Source organism: Vicia villosa, linkage group LG4 (assembly GCF_029867415.1).
Source record: "Vicia villosa cultivar HV-30 ecotype Madison, WI linkage group LG4, Vvil1.0, whole genome shotgun sequence".
Classification (NCBI taxonomy): Eukaryota; Viridiplantae; Streptophyta; class Magnoliopsida; order Fabales; family Fabaceae; genus Vicia; species Vicia villosa.
In genome coordinates this window covers 104,956,807-104,978,597 of record NC_081183.1, presented here as the reverse complement: position 1 = coordinate 104,978,597, position 21,791 = coordinate 104,956,807, and the positions used below count along the sequence as shown (strand labels likewise).

At 33.5% G+C, this 21,791-nt stretch overlaps 1 long non-coding RNA gene across 1 annotated transcript; it reads left to right on the top strand.

Annotated features, from left to right (window-relative positions):
* The first annotated feature begins 3,825 nt into the window (after positions 1–3,825).
* On the top strand, positions 3,826–5,614 carry LOC131599420 (uncharacterized). The gene is made up of 3 exons (XR_009282760.1): positions 3,826–3,994; positions 4,073–4,775; positions 5,195–5,614. It is a non-coding gene; the product is annotated as an uncharacterized LOC131599420 (long non-coding RNA).
* The last annotated feature ends 16,177 nt before the right edge of the window (positions 5,615–21,791 follow it).

The following is a 21,791-nucleotide window of genomic DNA, read 5'->3' as shown; positions in this document are numbered from 1 at the left end:
CGCTAGCTTTCTAACGCCTCGAACGGAGACTCAAACGGAGTTACGGTTCAAAAGATATGAATTGTTAAGGTTCCAATGAAAAAAACAAACACCGACGTTATACAATGACAACTCTAAACATGTCAGAATTACTCAAAACAAATAAAAATATGACTCTTAATAATTCAAAACAACTCTGACAACTTATTGTCAACTCTAACAACTCTATTGACAACTCTAACAACTCTATTGATAATTCTATTAAATTATTATAATTTATTTATAAAGAATATTTAAATTAAACACAATTTCAGTCGATTAGTAAAATATCACAATTTCAACAAAATAACACCACCATGTTAATCTACTAATTAAACTTAACTACCACGTAAATTTTCATCAAATTCCGGACAACTAGTTATACCGCTTAATTCGGCTATTTCGGCCAAACGGGACTCCTTCGCATTTTATAATCATTCCTGTTAACTACCTGGTTTTGACATTTTCCTCGGCAGTCATATAATTCATATGAAACCTTTCTTATATGAAGAATCTTATGTCACCTCTATGTATGTAAAAAGGTAAAAGCAATTGCTAATTTGCTTAGTGAGAATATGCTAATTGTCTGTCATGTGGACTGTTAAACGTTCACTTTCAATTAAAGACATGAAATAGTTTTCTTGCCATAAATATATTTAAGTAGTAAACATATATATTTAGAAACTTCTAATAATTGAAGATCAATTCAAAAGCATGGTGCTCCAAGGCTGCCGTAAGCATAGCAACACTCAGAGCTTGTCGTTTGTCCTCACAAATCAATGTCGTTCGTCAATAGTCCCTCAACGCACTGTATCAACAGCAATTTGAATAACAATAGCGAGCGATTTACAAAAGCACAATATTTCAACATTATTACCTAATACCAATTTCTAATTTCTAGAATTCGAAGGCAATTCAAATACAGCAGCAGCAATTAAGAGAAGTAATAGTTTATTTTTCTTTTCTAATTTTCCAGCAACAATTAACACAATCAAAAGCAATAAATCTACACATCTAATCCCCACATACAATTGTTCATAAGCCCCATTATAGGAAGAGAACCCCACCCTTACCTTATCAATTGAAGCAACTCAATGGGTCTCCGATTCACACTTCCGATTGGGCACCATAGCTTTGTTCATCTTCTCCAAAACTTGTCTCTTTCTCTTCTATTCTTCTTTCTTCATTATGACAACTCTCCTCTTTCCACATCTCTAAAACCCTAATATAAAACTAATTGGGCTTAGAGTTTAAACTTTCTCTTTATTTAATATCCTTAGGCCCAATAAAATAAATAACTCCAAATAACCAATACCTCACTTAATAATATTCCATCGATATAATAATTCCGACATACGAATAATATTATTCTTAATATTATTTTTCGACTTCAATTTAATAATTCCAAATGTGCCCTTAAATAACACCGACAATCCAAATTCGACTAAATCAAATATTTAAATCCTTCAATAATTTAATTAATCATTTTAATTAAATTCGGGTGTTACAATAGACAAGGCATAGATCTTCTCAAATCTTCAGACATTTCATCGCTCAAGGAATCAGTAGGATTAAGGGGTGATTGTTACACATGAAGACTTGGAGCAGATTGGTGAAGCTGGTAGATTCAAGAAGCGTGAATCGAGTAAATATTACACAAAAGAGTTTGGAATTACGCTGTATACAAATCAAGATCCATAAAGGAGATTTATTTTTCTCAACATTGTTTTGGATATGTGATTATATAAACTCTTACAATATTTGTCTAAATAAAAAGGAACAAAGTAGGTTCCAATGGGAAACCATTAAATAGTGTAGTAGGCAAAGCGAAGACGAACGCCGAAGCACTATAAATCTCGGTGTCCTCTCTCTCTCTCTCTCTCTCTCTCTCTCTCTCTCTCTCTCTCTCTCTCTCTCTCTCTCTCTCTCTCTCTCTCTCTCTCTCTCTCTCTCTCTCTCTCTCTCTCTCTCTCTACTCTTGCATTTAATTCTTGTAGGATATTGCAGGCTTAGATTTTCAATTCTTAGCGTAGTTTATTGTTTATTCAACTAGTAGAAGACCCATGCGTCCGCACGGGTAAGTTCATTTTCATCTTAGAACATTTGATAAGGCTTGGTTGTTACTGATATATAATTGTTATTATAAATATTTACAAATATTTTGTTGGTAAAATTAACAAATATCACTCTGATTATTTTCTTAGAATAATAGAGAAACCATGTGCTAAAAGCATAATAAAGAAACCATCAACATTCTAATTTCTAGCCTCTTAGTGATCATTTTCTCATGATATGATGAAATTGCAACTATTGGACTATTTATAACCGGGTAAATCTATTTTGTGGTTGTAAATATGAATTATTTAAATATACCGGTAAAAAATCCTTTAAAATGAGAAAGTACAACAAAGAATAATGAGATTGAAAAATTACAACAAAAGATTTACATTTCATTATACAAAATGTAGTTGTAAACTTGACAACCATTGTCAAAGATCAATAATTAGTAGCAACATATAAATGAAAATACAACATGTGTTACAACCAATCTTCAAATAGTTTTGATTGGAAACTTCACTCTTCAAAACGAATTAAAGGATTACACCTGTAATCAAATTTATTTATATTAGATAAAATGGATACACACTTATATTGGTTTGTTAGATTAATAAACATACAAATAGAGAACATGAGCATAATGTATCCAAATTCCTATAACCAACTATCACAGTTAACAAAACAAAAAATTTATGTAGGATTAAGTTGAAAACACAACAATATATGAGTTTTTCACCTTTTTGTAGTTTGTGTTTTAAAATCTGAATAAGAGTTGTTGAAGAATCATAACTCAACTATGCAAATTGACTTGATATGGATCATAGCAACAACATGAAAAATTGAACTAGTCAGATTGATAAGGTTGTAGAATCCTGATGATTTTCTATTATAATCATTAAAGTGATAAATCAAAATGTTGATTTTTGGCCCAAGTAGAATCATTATCTTGTATTTTTCCAATTGATGTAAATTATGATAGTTTTAGAAAAATTAGAGGAGTAATTAGAAATTACCAAACTTAAATATTTTTTACAAAATAGTCCTTCAGTTAAGTCTTAAAAAAAACTAAATTTTAAAAGGTTATGTTAGTATTCTAAGTATGTTAGACCAAATTATGATGTAAGTTAGTTATTGTTATGAATGCTTAGTTAGCTATTATAACCTGACTTAGTTCTTATAAAGTAAGCACGGGTATTATTCTATGGTTTCAAATATTAATGGTTACATTAGATATGTTTTTGTTAGTTACTATTGAAATGTTTCAGTCTAAATGCCTCTCAATTGTTAAAATCTCATGCTAAAAAATCATCATTATATTAGGGGTGGACAGAAGCTACCCATAAAATCAATGCATGTATATAGATTTTATTTTTAGTGAATAAATATATATGTCAGCTTGAATTGACATTTCAATAAAACAATTAATTCATATATATCATCTTTTATCTCTATAATAATGACACTGAGAGAAAATAAAATCAATGCTAGCATTATATAGTATTTTATTTAGAAGATAATTGATACATCAATCAACCATTTAATTTAATATTGTAATGCTTCACTAAAATAATCTATCATATAAGAAAATAAGATGTTCTTAAAATACCTAAACTATCCAACTTGCTCCAAATGATGTCACGTGGATGTCTTAACTAACAAGTCTAACTTTTGCTTTGATTACAAGTCCGATTTTTCTTCTATTAATGCTATTTTATTTTCTTTGAAAGCATATTAGATTTTCAAAATTATATTGCTATTCTCTAAGCGTGCTATTACTGCACATCTTCTCACTTCTCTCTCAAACCTCTATTCTCTTTTCTCAGACTTTTTTTCTTTTTCACTTCTCTCTTTGTTTTCAATCTTCTTCCTCACAACTGGGGACATCATCTTCTTCATCAATTCATTCATCATCAATGGAGTAAATTTTCTTATTCAAACCTTTGTTTATTTTGCATGTTTTATTAACTAACTGAGATTTTGTTTTTCTATTTTTCAGTTGCTATTCATTACTCTTCACCAAGGATTTCTCTTCTTAATCATCTTTCAGATCTGAAACGGCTTTCGACGGGACCATCAGATCTAAAATTAAAACCACCAAAATCACCAGATCTAAAATCAAAACTAACTGATCTGTAATGGAAACCTCCGAATCTTAAAAAAGTGTTTATTTTTAACCTTCATCTTCAAGTGTTAGGCTTCATAGATTTCTGAGTTTTTTTCTTTACTCCCTTTTCATTGTTTTAGTTTTCAGGCATTGTTCTTGGCATAACATATTTATTTCCTCAATGAGTTTTTCTCTTAACTCCCTTTTTAGTGTTTATCTATTCTATTTATTCTATCGCATGTTATTTATGAGTTTTTCTCATTAACAAGATTGAATTTTTCCTTTTTCCGGTTCTCTTTCTTCATCAAGAAATTTTTTTCCTTTTCCTATCTATTAATTTTACGTTTTTACATCTTGCTATCTTCTATTAGCTTTTTTTTGTAATGATTAATGGATTGTTATGAAAAATACATTTTGGAATAAACTTAGTATTGCAATATAAAAATATTTTTTTATTAATTGTTTGCATGGTTGATTTTGTGGTTGATGTTAAGGTGTGAAAGTGGTTGTAACTTTGTTGAAATTTTCGGGAAGCTGTTGAAATTTTCGGAGTTCCCACATGCTACTACCAACGTTTTGCTTGCTTCAAAAACAGGTTTGTTATTTTTTGAATTTTTATTATTCAAGTCTTCTTAAATCGATATTAATAAATAAATCTATTGATTATGTGTTATTCAGTCCAAAAAAAAATTACACACTAAGTATAATGATGTATTTTGGAACTTCTATTCTAATTTGTATTAAAGTATGTTATTTCTAAACAAATATTTGATTTTATATGGAATATTATATTCTCCTGCATCTTCTTCCATACTTATAAATTGTTACTACAGTTTCTTCTTCTTTTTAGTTATATATATATATATATATATATATATATATATATATATATATATATATATATATATATATATATATATATATATATATATATATATATATATATATATATATATATATTTGTACAAAAGATCTACATTCTTTTGTTCTTATTTATTTTTATAATTTTTGCAGATTTTGCATAAGAATTAAGGAGTGGGAGGAGAGGGACTGTATTTACCCTTCAATTTAGTCTTTCCAATCCAACCAAATCTCAAAAATTATTTTGTCCCATACTCATAAATTATTTTTTTCTGATTTTTGCAGATATCTACATTTTCTGTTCTGAATTCCCCTTCTTTTGTTCTTATTTATTTTTATTTTTAGAATTTTTTTTTCAGATTTTGCACAAGAATTAAGGAGAGGGAGGAGATGACTGTATTTATCCTTTAACTGAGTCTTTCCGATGCAACCATTACTGCAGCAATTTATTCTCATTATTTTTATGAATACCTATATCTATGCAGACTTTTCAATGCAACATTTTTGAATTTTTATTTTTATTTCATATTTTAAAAAACATGTATCACTCATATATGGAATATTAGTCTTCTATTTTTGTTTGAAAAATATAATATTATTACTAGACCTATCATTTATTTTATAATTAACTCAAAAATATTATAACTTAGTTTTGTCGGTAGTTTAAATTTTACAAACATAATTTTTTGTTAAAAAATAGGATTATGTAGTTTAAACGGATTATATCAATTATATTATATTTACTTTCTATGTTAAACATATTATTATAAGTTTATATTTTTTATTTAAAAAAATAAGTTAAATATTATTTTATTAGGCGTTACATGATTATAGAAATGAATCATATGAATTATATGAAGTTGAATGATATATTATAGTTTATAGCAAGTTCTAATCAATTTTAATATTCCTACTTTAAAAAACGCGCATCTAATGAAATATTAATAACAGAATGAGCATAAAAATTATATGAGTTATTCACTTTTATGAATAAATAAGCTATGGGAAATTCAATATCATATTTTATGTATTATGAAAACACACTTTCATCGTTGTTTTACTATTATTTATATGCGAGGAATGAAAAATAAATGATGTATTCTTCAAATTCTTATATTCTTTTATCAAATTTATCATCCATTTTATTTGTTCTCGAAAATATTTTTAATTATTTTTTATGGTAAAATTTTAACTTATAATAATAAAGATAATGTTTTGAAAATGACAATTACAAAATTTGAATTTTTATTTTTATTTTATATTTTGAAAAATATGTATCACTCTTATATGGAATATTAATTTTGTGGGATATTGGACAAAAAACAGTTTTAATAAATTTTAAAGGTTAAATTACGTTATAAATGAACCATTTATTATAATAATTCATTAATTACTGTGGTATTAATTTTCAATTTTCAATTAATTACGTTAATTACGGTAAAATATTAATTGAAAAAGGTATTAATTTATTATTAATTTTCAATAACGGTAAAATATCAATTAATACCATTTTTAATATCAATTTATAGTTTATTATTAATACCACTTTACGTTATATTTTCAATTTTTCAATTTATGATAATTAAATTTTTCATGGTCCATTTATGATAATTAATAGGGGTGTTCGCGATGCGATTTGATTCGGTTTTGAGCATAAAAGTCATCCTAACCGCGAGATAAAAATGCATGCGGTTCGGTTTGGTTCGGTTGATTTTTAAAAAGTCATCCAAACCAAACCAAACAAAACCAATGCGGTTAGGATCGATTCGGTGGATTGCGGCTTACACTATAAAATAAAAATGTACTGAAATAAAAGGAAAAGGAAAGTAATTTAATGTCAATATAATATATGATATTATATCATACAAAAGAAATTATATTACAAGAACAGTAGAGAACTAAAAATACATTATAAATGAAATACATATATTAGACAGTAGAGAATTACATATATATGTAGCTCAATAAAATACCAAAACTAAGTGGATTATGCCAAAACTTAAGTTAATAAATTAATTATTAAAGTTCAAAACGTGAGGTGTGGCAGTGTGCAATTGGATTTGGAAAGATAATAAATTAATTATTAAAATTCAAAACTTAAGTTAAATATGTGGTTCGGTTCGGTTTGGTTCGGTTTTGTGAAATAAAAACCGCAAACCAAACCGAACCGCGCAGTTCAGTCCAAAAATCATCCAAACAAAACGCGGTTTTTTTGCGGTTTCGGTTTGGATTGGTTCAATTTGCGATTTTGGTTTTGGATTGGTTCGGATACGATCACCCCTAATAATTAATACCTTTATTTAACACCACATTTATTTTAGAATAAGTAATATCTTTTAATTTTTAATGCAACATTAATTTTTATTTTCAATTTTTTTATAATTATTGCATAATTTTTTAATTTAATATGAATATTTGATATTTATGACACTTATAAAACTACTCATCTTTATCAAACAGAAAATGTAAATGGGTTTTAATAAAAAGTATATTTTTATTAAATAGTGTAAATAATTAAAATGATATAAGAAATTTAAAATATTTATTGACAAAGAAAAATGTTACTACTCAGTAGTTGGGTAAATAAATAGATTTCTCATATGTTTTATTCATACATATATAAGAAAAAATAAATATCTTAATAATTTTTACCATTATCATAGTGTTATGTTTGAAATCAATATCTCAAGATCTTTTTCTTAAAAAAACATACAATGTATTAACTACATTTATAAAAACTATTATATACTATAATATAATTAAGACTAAATTTTTAAAATTTTATCTTGGGAATGATAGAAATAAGTATGTTTTAAAAATGGGAACATACATTTCAATAAAATTAAAAATGTTTCATATGTGTATGATCAAATTCTTAAGTATAATTTATTTTATAATCATACATATCATAAATGTTTATTTCTAATAATTAGAACGTAATCATTTTGTTAATAATTTTATGGATGATAATTATTATTTGGCAAATGGAAATAAATGCAATAAAATTTTAATAAATTTATTTTCTTTTAATATGAAAGTTATATAAAATAGAAAAATTAAACTATTACCAATCAAAATATTAAATATTAACGGGAACATTAAATTACTGATTAAAATATTGAATATTAACGAGAACATGAAGTTATTGATCATAATATTAAATATTAACGGAAAACTGAAGTTACTGATTAAAATATTGAATATTAACGGAAACATGAAGTTACTCATCACAATATTGATTATTAACGGGAACTTAAAGTTACTGGTTAAAATATTTAATATTAGAGCATGTAGTTACTGATCAAAATATTGAATGTTAACGGGAACAAGAAGTTACTGATCACAATATTGATTATTAACGGGAACCTGAAGTTACTATTAACGGGAACATGAAGTTCCTAATCAAAATATTTTTTTCACAGAAGTAGATACGTTGGATATGGAATTATTGGTAAGAGTTGTAATCATTACCACATAGAGCTGTTATGATTATTAAATTTTTAAAACATAATTTAATTAGTATTAAGTTCTTATTGGTTAGGCTACCGAAAAGAAGATGCATCTTGTTGGTATAGGTAGTACCAATCAATCCTTATAAGCCTTTCTTCAACCATCCAGTTTCATTCCTTCACAACCTCAGGATCTCTCTTATTTCGATGTGATTTGGCTACCATTCTTTGCCCTCTTCGGCCTCAGGTGTTACATACCACTAGCTTCCGCTTGGTTCGTCTCTGAACCACATCGTACTGGGAGAGATCTGGATTTGATACCATTTGTAACACCCCAATAATATGTGTCTAGAATCATATAAGTAAGACGTTAAGCGTTCTTGACTTGGAGTAGTATTTGAATGGGTGACTTTCAAGGAAGTTTCTCGGAAACCATGTGAGTGATGATAAAACATGCTAAAAAGACTCGTGTTGTTTTGTGAAGTCAGTCGACAATCCTGAAAGCATTCTGGGGCATTAATATTAAATATTATTATTATTATTTGGTTAATGCGGCAATGACACATCATCATTATCAATGCGATGTTACTAAAAATTGGTCTCAAGTTTCGTCCCCTCATTTTAAAATCTGTGTTTTTATTCCCTTTTTAAAGATTTTTTCAGAATTTTAGTTTCCCTTCCATTTGACACTAAAATTTAATGACATGGCACTAAAATGATGATGTGTTATTGCCACATTTACTAAATTTAAATCAATGTCATTTTCATTAATAATAAGAATTATGTTATTTATTAAAAATAACTTTTTATCATTAAAAATCCAAAAAACAATTAATAATAATAATTATTATTATTAATTTTATTCAATTCAATCCCTAAATTAAAAAAAAAATTCCAAAAAAATATGATCAACAAAATACTAAACTTATTCATTCCAATCCCTAAATTATTACCAAAAAACCCAGAAAAATATGATCAACAAAACTATAAATTTATCCATTCAAATCCCTTTATTAACACCAATTAACCCACAAAAATATGATCAACGAAATCTATTTATTTAGAGCTTAATAGTAAAGTTTTTGATTTAGAAGAAAAGATATCGAAAGTAAAACCCAAAACCTAAAGTGGCTAGTTGATCTCCCATGAAGAATTTAAGGAGTAAATCCATCTATCAATCAATCTTTGCTTCTTCATGTAAATGAAAATGAAAAACCAATAACGCACAAACATTGACAACCACCACTGCTATTTCAACAACCCATGTTTTTGAAAAAATAAAATATAGTTCTGTGTTGGCTGTGGGAAAAGAAGATCTGGAAAACTCAAGACCATTTCATAATGGTTACTCAATAAAATGAATTGATTTAATTAAATAGTCTATACATAAATCAAATCCAACTTAATTAAATATTGAATCTAAAATATTAATTAATCGATGAGAATAATTAAATCCGATTAATAATCCCACTCTACCCAAAAAATAAAACCGAATCAAATCATTAAAGAAATAACCCAAAAGACATGAAAAGAGAATGGCTAAGAAGATAACTAAAATTATGAGTGGTGGTGATTGTTGAAGAAAGGGATTTTGAAAGAAATGGTGGTGACTGGTGATTGTTGGAAAAATACCTTTAGAAAGAAGTGGTGGAGGCTTCAAAATTTGGAGAGCATTTTAAGACACATTCATCCAAAAAATGTTTTACGTTTACAAAATTAATTTTGTAGTTTTGATATAATAATAGTTGACGATGAAGATGGTAGTTCTTGCATCATCTCCAGCGGTGGTTTTTTCACCTTGTTCGCTAGCATGGCGTGTGGATTTAACATTGGAAAAGAGATAAAGTCTTGTCAGCTGGTGAACCGTTGCTTGATGAAGCAACGTTGCATTGAACCATTTGCCTTTAATATATATATATATATATATATATATATATATATATATATATATATATATATATATATATATATATATATATATATATATATATATATATATATATATATATATATATATATATATATATATATATATATATATATATATATATGAGGAAAGATATATTTACTCCAAGAGTAAGTTATCAACACTTACTCCACATCTTAACCATTAATTATTTTCAATCCAATAGTTAAAATTAATGAGTAATTAAATATGGAGAGAGAAAACCAATATTCATTAATTTTAATCATTAGATTGAAAATAATTAATGGTCAAGATGGGGAGTAAGTGTTGATAACTTACTCTTGGAGTCAATATAACCCACTCTCTCTCTCTCTCTCTCTCTCTCTCTCTCTCTCTCTCTCTATATATATATATATATATATATATATATATATATATATATATATATATATATATATATATATATATATATATATATATATATATATATATATATATATATATAAATTCTTTAAGGTTGTACCATTTGAGTAAAAAATTGAATGAATTACTTTAATCTGATGTGGCTTAATGGGTCCCAGAAAGAACAAAAAGAATGAGTATCACCATTGGAGATGCTCTTAGGGATCTAATTTTTTTTAATAGTTTATTTTGGTAATTTAATGTTCTACCATTTTCCTTTTTCTTTAATTATAATTTTTTAATTCTATTATTATTTTTTTAATTTTTTTTATATTTTTAATAATAATAAATTATTTTTAATAAATAACATCATTCTTATTATTAATAAAAATGACATGGAATTAAATTTGTTAAATGTGGCAACGACACGTCATCATTTTAGTGTCATGTCATTAAATTTTGGTCTCAAATCGAAAGGGGGACTAAAATTCTGAATAAATCTCTAAAAAGGGACTAAAAATACTGATTTTAAAATGAGGGAATTAAAACTGAAAAAAATGTAAATAGAGGGACCAAATTATATTTAAACCTTAAAAAAAGGAAAATAGAGGGAACAAAGTTGCAATTAAACCTTTTAATTTTCAAGTCACTTTTCCTCATGATCAAAGTTTCCAACAATACAAAAAAGTCTCTCGGGACACACTTCAAATCTCGGCACCAGCAGTTTTATTTTTTATTAATTTTTAAGCCACTTTTCACCACGGTAGGAACTCCAACTGCGGTGAAAATTAAGATACATTTACCCAGGGTTGGGAATTTCAACCACGGGAGAAAACAGTAGCAATCTAGGATTCAAATCCCAGCACCAACCGCTTTATTTATTTATTTATTTTTAAGCCACTTTTCACCACGGTTGAGATTTCAACCGTGATGAAAAGTGGCACATTCTTTTTTTTTTTTAAATTAAAATAAAGGGTTAAGTAAATTTTGATCCCTATAAATATCTCAAATTTCATTTTTAGTCCCTATTAAAAAAATGACATATTTTGGTCTCCATAAAATTATTATGCACGTAGTTTTAGTCCTTACAGATAAACCGATGTGTATTTTTGAATGATTATTTTACAGACATGTTTAGAATGTTATAAAAAGTTCCTCGAAAAAAAGAAATTCAAAATTTGATCAATGCAACAAGTATGGATGCTCTTGAAAAAGTTCTTGCTTGCCTAATCTATGGACAAGTGTTGTTCCCTTGTTATTATAAAATTGTGGATGTGATTGCTCTCAAGATCTTCATTAGTAACAATCCGGTTCCTAGCTTATTGGGTGACTTGCTGCATTCCATCCATCATCGATCATCTAAGGGCAAAGGTTGTATTCTCGGATGCGCACCATTATTGCATAAGTGGTTTATTTCGCACTTATCCCGTTCTACATTAAAGAATGAAGAGGGTTTGACTTGGGCTCAAAGAATTATCAAGCTTTCCTATGACGATGTCATTTGGAGTCAAAGGGAGTTTGAAGGATCTCATTTGTTTGATAGTTGTGGAGATTTCCCGAATGTACCTCTTCTTGGTACTCGAGGGGGAATAACTTATAATCCTATTCTGGCTCGACATCAATTTGGTTTCGCTCTAAAAGACAAGCCTCGTTCCATATATCTTAGTGCAGAAAATTTTGATTATAATTCAGACCCTACTGGAAAAAAGAAGTTGTTCATCAAAGCTTGGTCCAAGGTGAAGAAAATAGGAGTAAGAGAATTAGGATTGAGGAATCACATCCCTTCAGATCTGTATTTTAAATGGGTTTATGATCGAGTGGTTGAGTATGGCATACCATATCCATCTGATACTCCTATAGTTCCAAGGATTACTCCTCCCGTCGTTCATGTGGAAGTGGAACCATATGTACCCGCTCCTAACGAAGACCTTGCTGCCACCATTGCTTGCCTAAGACAAGAAAAAGCTGATTTGGAAAAACGCTTACATAAAGTGGAAGAAGAAAAAGCAATAATGGCGGCCAATGCCAAAGAGCGTGACAGCATGCTCGATTACTTTTCCCGCAAGTGGAAGATTGAAGACTTCATCTCTCCCGATCAGATACAATCATGGGAGCAAGAGATTGATAGACTTGTCCAAGAGAGAAACGAGATGATTAAAGCTCACAAGGAAGAGATTCGAAGTTTGAAGAGAAAGCGCCGACTTGGAGACTGATTTCCTTTATTTCTTTTTATGTTATTTATTTTCAGAAGGCTTTGATGTAACTATAAAAGGCTATAAGACCATAAGTTCCTTTCTTAAGATTAATAATATTTTTATTTTTATTTCCTTTTGATATGTGTTAAAATTCCTTTAATCCCTTGAAAACATTGCATACGCATAAACATATCATTTATAAACATCGCATCACAGGTTTTATAAAACAAATGCCCCATCTTTCCGCTGTTTATTTCAGTAAGAAAGATGGATCTCGAACAATCTGTCAAAAATCTCCAAGCTCAGAACGCTGAATTTCAAGCCTTGATCCTGAACTTGTCCAAGGGGCAAGATGAACTGAAAGCTCTCCTGACTAAGAATACTAAGGCTAAGAAACCCAAAGGAGTGATCAACATGGGAAGAAGGTTCAAAGGTCGTCCTAAGAAGGTCGAAGAAGCTGAAATTTCTAAGGACGAGGAAGAAGAAGAGCATGATGGCGACGCTGAAAGTAATGTGGGCTCTGATGGTCAAGGTGAGGAAGAAGAAGAGGATCCTCAAGACGAGGATGAAGCTGAGGAAAAGTATAGGCTACTAGAAGAGCGTTTGAGAAGCGTGGAAATTTAGAAGGTACCTGGGCTGGATTTTGAAGAACTAGGACTCGTTCCTGGGGTCGTTATTCCTCCGAAATTCAAAACTCCCGCCTTTGCTAAGTATGATGGAGTATCATGTCCCAAGATGCACTTGAGATCTTATGTAAGGAAGATTCAGCCTCACACTGCTGATAAGAGGCTCTGGATCCATTTCTTTCAGGAAAGTTTATCTGGAACTCAACTCGAATGGTACTATCAACTGGAGGGTGCTAGCATCCGTACTTGGGAGGATTTGGTTGTTGCTTTCTACAAGCAATACCAATACAATTCTGATCTTGCACCAACTCGCATGCAACTACAAAGCATGTCTATGGGACCTAAGGAAAGTTTCAAGGAGTATGCGCAAAAGTGGAGAGATTTAGCTAGAAGAGTCCAACCTTCCTTGACTGATAGGGAGTTGGTGGACATGTTCATGGGCACGCTAACTGGACCGTTCTATAGTCACTTACTGGGTAGTTCTTCATCTGGGTTTACTGATCTTATCTTGACTGGAGAACGTGTTGAGAATGGTATTCGAAGTGGGAAGATTCAAGTGGGCGCATCCTCTGGTACTGCAAAGAAGCCATATCATGGAAGAAATGAGTCTAATGCTGTTCATAGTCAGAGGGGCCGTGGTAAGAACGATCAGAATCAGTCTGTTGGTGCCGTCCTCATCTCTACTCCAACATCTCAACAATCTCCCATACAAGAGTATCAATGCAAAACATGCCTTTGTCTCAAGCCTTACAACATCTACTAAAGGCTAAGCTGATCACCCTGAAGGATCCTCCGAAGTTTGCCAACACTGCTAGTCCAGCTTATGATCTCAAGGCTACATGCACTTACCATTCTAATGCTACTGGACACAATGCAGATAATTGTTGGGCCTTGAAAAACAAAGTCCAAGACATGATAGAAGCTGGCGAGATCGAGTTTGACGCCCCAGAGACTCCTAATGTCATCACTGCTCCTATGCCAAAGCATGACAAGACTGTTAATGCTATCATGAACACAATCCATGTCTATGACGTAAGAGATCTGTCAACTCCTCTCCCTGACATCAAGAGAAAGCTGCTGCAAGCTGGTTTATTTCCAGGTTGCGACCCTGACTGTTATTACTGTGCACTCCTACCCAAGGGTTGCGAGAATTTGAAAAGAGGTATCCAAGGCTGGATGGATCGTGGCACTATCCGATTTGAGAAGATTCCTTCTATTGAATATTTGTGCGAAGGTTTCTCCCATGGTTTAAAGTTTGAAGATGTCTCCGTCATTTCCAAAGTCCCGTTGAAGATCCCTACCAAGGCTCCTTTCAAGATTTCTGCTGAACCCCGTGTGGCTCTGATCGTTATAACTCAACCCGGTCCGATGCCATATTCTTCTGATAAGGCTGTCCCTTGGAATTATGGTGCCGAGGTCTATGTTCAAGGAGTTAAGCAAGAGCTTGAATCTGATAAAGTTTCTGAAAATGCCAATCCTGATGTGGGTAATATTGCTGGAACTAGTAAAGTGACAAGAAGTGGAAGAGTGTTTTCTCCAGAGATCTCTCCAAACACTGCTTCACCTGCTGCTACTATTATCCCAAGTGCTGATGATCATGGTAAAAGACCACTGCATGAACCTGAGACTGTCACTGAAAATCCACCATCTGAAGAAACAAATGAGTTCCTTAAGATCATTCGCAAGAGTGATTATGAAATTGTTGAACAAATGGGGCATACTCCTTCCAAGATCTCTATGCTGTCACTTTTGAGTTGTTCCAAGACTCACGCCAAAGCTATGATGAAGTTTCTAGAGGCTGCCCATGTTCCACAAGAGATTACTGTCACTCAACTCGAGAATTGTATTGCAAACCTGACGACAGATAACTACCTTGGTTTCTCTGATGCCGATCTGAGTCCTAGTGGAAAGAATCATAAAAAGGCACTGCATATCTCCATTGAATGTGGTGGTACCACCCTGGCTCATGTACTGGTTGACAATGGCTCGTCTCTGAATGTGCTACCCAAGTTGGTGCTGGACAAATTCAAAGTTGACGGAATTGAGTTGAAATCCAGTGATGTGATAGTAAAAGCTTACGATGGCACAATGAGTACTGTGTATGGCGAAGTTGAGCTCCCGATCAGAGTAGGTTCCCAGACTTTCAATACCGTGTTCTATGTGATGGATATTCGTCCCGCCTATTCATGTCTACTTGGACGTCCTTGGATACATGGGGCAAATGTTGTGACGTCAACTCTCCATCAGAAACTGAAGTACCCAGCAAAAGGCAAGATCGTCACTGTGTATGGTGAAGAAGAGTATGTGGTAAGCTTCATAGATGAGACCAAGTATCTTGAATTCACTAGAGAAGCTTTTGAATCTCCCCGTATAGCGTACGAATTGGTCCCCCGAGTGGTTCCCGAGACTAAGCACGTCTACACTCCTCCTAAAGTTACTGGGGTTATTCCTGCAATGGCTTCTCTGAAAGACGCTAGGGCTGTGGTAGAAGAAGGTGGTTGCACCATCTGAGGGCAATTACCTGATATTCCTTACAAGTCCAATAAATGGGGTTTAGGCCGCACTGCTAAGGATCAGAAGGGAGAACAACATCCTCATCCAGAAGGTTTGAAGCATCATTTCATCAGCAAGGGGGTCAATGCCATTGGAGAAGATGAAGATAATTACAACCTGGACAAATGGATCTTCCCTACATCAGACAAAGGGCTGGACAACTGGAAGACTGAAGACATTGTTTCTATCTCCTATAGTCAGGAGTAATTGCCGTTCTTAGTTTTATTTCCTGCTTTCCTTTTTTATTTTTCCAAGTTTAAATTATGTACTTCAATAAACAATAAACTCTAAAGCCGTGTGTCTTGCCCGAGGCACAATGGTACATTGTTAGGGCTTGTCATTTCATAAGCATATTTTCATTCGATAAAACATTGGACGTTTCGTATTCAAATTGTGTGTTCGCTTTTATTTTCCTTTACTTTTATAGCTATGTGTTCTCACACACACCCACCTGCACTGCAGATTCATATCCACTCTGGATCCTATTGATAACGACTCTGCTATTGCTAAATATGACTTTGAAAATCCGATCTACCAAGCTGAGGATGCAGGTGAGGAAGGTTGTGAAGTGCCTAGAGAGCTTGCCAGATTACTAGAGCAAGAAGAGAAGACTATACAGCCGCACGAAGAGCCAATTGAGGTTGTGAACATAGGTACCGACGAAGAAAAGAAAGAGATCAAGATAGGGGCTGAATTAGAGGATACTGTCAAACAAAGATTGATTCAAATGTTACGAGAAAATGTTGAGATATTTGCTTGGTCCTACGAAGATATGCCTGGGCTCGATACTGATATTGTGGTTCATCGTTTACCTATCAAAGAAAACAGTCCTCCGGTTAAACAGAAGTTACGAAGGAGCAGACCTGATATGGCTCAGAAAATCAAAGAGGAGGTCGAGAAACAATTCAACGCTGGGTTCTTGAAAGTAGTGAGTTATCCGCCATGGATTGCCAACATAGTACCCGTACCCAAGAAGGATGGAAAGGTCAGAATGTGTGTAGACTACAGAGATTTGAATCAAGCAAGCCCTAAAGATGATTTCCCACTACCGCATATTGACATTCTAGTTGATAGTACTGCGCAATGCAAGGTTTTCTCTTTTATGGATGGTTTCTCAGGTTACAATCAGATTAAGATGGCACCCGAAGACATGGAAAAGACAACTTTCACTACGCCTTGGGGCACTTTTTGTTACAAGGTCATGCCATTTGGGTTGAAGAACGTTGGGGCAACGTACCAACGTGCAATGGTAGCTCTATTCCATGACATGATCCACAAAGAAATAGAGGTCTACGTTGATGATATGATCGCGAAGTCTAACACTGAAGAAGAACATCTAAACCATTTGCAGAAGTTGTTTGATAGGTTGAAGAAGTACAAGCTGAGACTGAATCCGAACAAATGTACCTTTGGCGTAAGGTCTGGTAAGCTGCTGGGTTTCGTTGTTAGTAGTAAAGGTATTGAAGTCGATCCTGCAAAGGTAAAAGCTATACAAGAGATGCCTGCTCCGCGAAACGAGAAAGAAGTTAGAGGATTCCTGGGACGTCTGAACTACATTGCTAGATTTATCTCCCATCTGACCGCTACTTGTGAGCCAATCTTCAAGTTACTGAGGAAAGATCAAGTAGTGAAATGGAACGACCAATGTCAAGAAGCCTTTGACAAGATAAAGAAGTACCTGCAATAACCTCCGATCATGATACCACCTGCTGAAGGAAGACCCCTAATTATGTACTTAACAGTGTTAGAGAATTCAATGGGGTGCGTACTGGGGCAACATGACGAGTCTGGTCGAAAAGAGCATGCAATATACTACCTTAGCAAAAAGTTTACCGACTGTGAAACAAGATACTCACTGCTCGAGAAAACTTGCTGTGCTTTGGCATGGGCTGCTCGCCGACTGAGACAGTACATGTTGAACCATACCACTTTGTTGATTTCTAGAATGGATCCTATCAAGTACGTGTTCGAAAATCCCGCTCTCTCTAGACGAATAGCAAGATGGCAAATGATACTAACAGAATACGACATCCAATATACAACACAGAAAGCAATCAAAGGAAGCGTAGTGGCAAATCATTTGGCCCAACAAGCTGTAGACGACTATCAGTCTATGAGTTTTGAATTCCCAGATGAAGATGTTATGCTTGTTACCGACTATGAACAACCTGGCCCGGATGAAGGACCTGAACCAGGATCCCGATGGACTATGGTTTTTGATGGAGCTTCGAATGCACTTGGTAATGGTATTGGCGCTGTAATTGTCTCTCCCGCAGGAGGACACACCCCGTTCACAGCAAGACTATGTTTCGACTGTACCAACAATATGGCTGAGTATGAAGCGTGTATCTTGGGACTCAGAGCCGCTATCGACTTAAGAATAAAGTTCTTAGAAGTATATGGGGATTCAGCCCTAGTAATCAGTCAGATCAAAGGAGAATGAGACACGAAGCATCCTAATCTCATGCCTTATAAAGATTTAGTGCTATCTCTAATTTGACACTTCAAAGAGATTACTTTTGAACATATTCCCCGAGAAGAGAACCAACTGGCAGACGCGTTAGCTACTATGTCATCCATGTTCAAAGTCAGATGGGACAACGAGGCTCCTATAGTTATTATTGAAAGATATGACGAACCCGCATATTGTTACGAGATATTTATTAACGACGTTGAGGAAAAGCCATGGTTTCACGAAGTAAAAAGATACCTCGAGACTCAAGAGTATCCTGAAGGGGCATCTATCAATGACAAGAAGTTCTTAAGAAGGTTCGCATCCAAGTTCTTTCTGAGCAACGAAACCTTATACAAGCGCAATCATGATTCAACCCTGCTTCGTTGTGTGAACAAGAAGGAAGCTGAAGAGATCATGGAGGACATGCATGATGGCACTTTTGGAACCCATTCTAGTGGACATACTATGGCTAAAAAGATTCTGAGAGCAGGTTACTACTGGTCCACTATGGAGACTGACTGTCACCAACATTCAAGAACTTGCCACAAGTGTCAGATATACGCCGACAAAGTACATGTGCCTCCTGTTCCTCTAAATGTGCTGACCGCTCCTTGGCCTTTTGCAATGTGGGGCATTGATATGATCGGAGAAATCAAACCTACCGCGTCCAATGGGCACCGCTTCATCCTTGTAGTCATTGACTACTTTACCAAATGGGTAGAGGCTGCTTCCTTTGCTTCCGTAACCAAGAATGTGGTGGCTCGATTCATTAAGCACAATCTCATCTGTCGGTATGGCATCCCCGAAAGGATTATCACTGATAATGGTACCAATTTGAATAACAAGATGATCACCGAGCTCTGCACACAGTTCAACATCAAGCATCACAACTCTTCTCCGTATAGACCAAAGATGAATGGCGCTGTGGAAGCCGCCAGCAAGAATATAAAGAAGATTGTGCAGAAAATGACTGTGACTTACAAAGATTGGCATGAAATGTTACCATTTAATCTTCACGGTTACCGTACTTCCGCACGTACATCGACTGGGGCAACCCCGTTCTCATTAGTCTATGGCATGGAAGCTGTGCTACCGATCGAAGTTCAGATTCCATCCTTAAGGATCATGAAAGAGGCAGAGCTAGATGAAGACGGATGGATTCAGACTCGACTAGATCAGATAAACCTGATTGACGAAAAGAGGCTTGCGGTTGTTTGTCATGGACAATTGTATCAGAAGCGTATGATCAAGGCATTCAACAAAAGAGTCAAACAACAAGTTTATCAGGCTGGTGACTTGGTCATAAAGAGGATTATTCTACCACAAGGCGATCCTAGGGGCAAGTGGACTCCCACCTATGAGGTACCATTTGTAATCAAGAAGATTTTCTCCGGAGGAGCCATGATACTCACTACTATGGACGGAGAAGACTTTCCACAGCCTGTGAACGCAGACATAGTCAAAAAATACTACGCATAAATATGACCCGCTAGGTCGACGTACCTAGGCAAAAGTAAGGGCATCCCGGCAAACCAAAAGGGTTTGGGCAAAAATTAGGGATATATATAAAAAATGTACACCCGACAAGTTGAAAACCCGAAAGGGCGACTTGGGAAAAAAAGGGTATCCTGGTAGGCTGAAAACCTAAAAAGGGCGGCCTAGGCAAAATTTAGGGATAAAGCGTACAACTATGTCTCGTTAAAGTTGCTCATCAATCAGATATATCTACAACATCAAGTTCAAAGGGCTCAGATCAATTCAATCATCTTCCTCCAACAAGCAAGGGATGAGATGCTCGAAGACATAATAGCAATAGCAGAATTGAAACTCAATAGGATTGTTTCCACATAGCTAGTTTTCTTTTTCTGTACTTTGTTTCGAAAAACACACAATATGTTCTTTATTTCTGCCTATTCATGGCTTTCTTAATACAAGTTATTTTCTCTCTATCGAGCTTTCATTTTTCTCTTTTTCGAATACGCAAACGTCCAATGATAATTTTGAATGAACATATGCATATGAACATGATTGTCATCTATCTTTTTTGTCATAAAAACATCTATTAGTTCATTAGGTAGGAAAGGCAAAGAGGCAATGTCTAAGGTAATCCAGAAGTCCTCCTTCAAAGTCAATAATCTGAGGAAATCCCCACAGAGTAACCATTAAGAAGATATCTTCAAATACTCTCTAAAAAGACATAGCTCCCCAACAGAGATGTACATCTTCAACACTATCAGTTCTCCGACATCTTTCATCCCCAATCAGGGTACATCAAGTTACTGATCATCCCCTAAGCAGATATCATAAATCCCCAGTCGAGCATTTCCAAGATAAGATCAACAACAGAAAGATCTATTCTCTCAATCAAGATGTTCCAAGAAGCACGAATCATAATCATACATCATAAATCATAAACATATTCATACATCACATACATTACCTCATATGCACGTTCCCCATTTATTTTGAGAAGCACATAGCTCACGCATCATAACATCGCATGAAGAACTAACAATATTTGACAGGTACATTACAAAGATTCGAATCTTATTCAAAGCAATGCCTAACGCATGGCATTCCAGACATCTACGGATGCAAATTGGATCTGATCTGACGCACGATTTATCCATCAACCTGACGCACGGTTTTCCAGACATCTGAGGATGCAAATCAGAGTGGTCTAACGCATGATTTATTCTTCGACCTAACGCACGGTTTTCCAGACATCTGAGGATGCAATTGAGAATAGTCTAACGCATGATTTATTCTTCGACCTAACGCACAGTTTTCCAGACATCTGAGGATGCAATTGAGAATAGTCTAACACACGATTTATTCTTCGACCTAACGCACGGTTTTCCAGACATCTAAGGATGCAATTGAGAATAGTCTGACGCATGATTTATTCTTTGACCTAACGCACGGTTTTCTAGACATCTACGGATGCAAATTGGATCTGATCTGACATACAACATATCCTTCAGCCTAACGCATGGCTTTCCAGACATCTGCTGATGCAAACTAGACCCGGTCTAACGTACAACTCAACCTAAGTCCATTCCTCAGAAACAGTCTAACGTACGACACATTTTGACTCTCAATTATATCAAGTCAGATGGAATCTTTAAGCCCATCTCCAATAAACTTTTTTCTCGAGGCCTGGA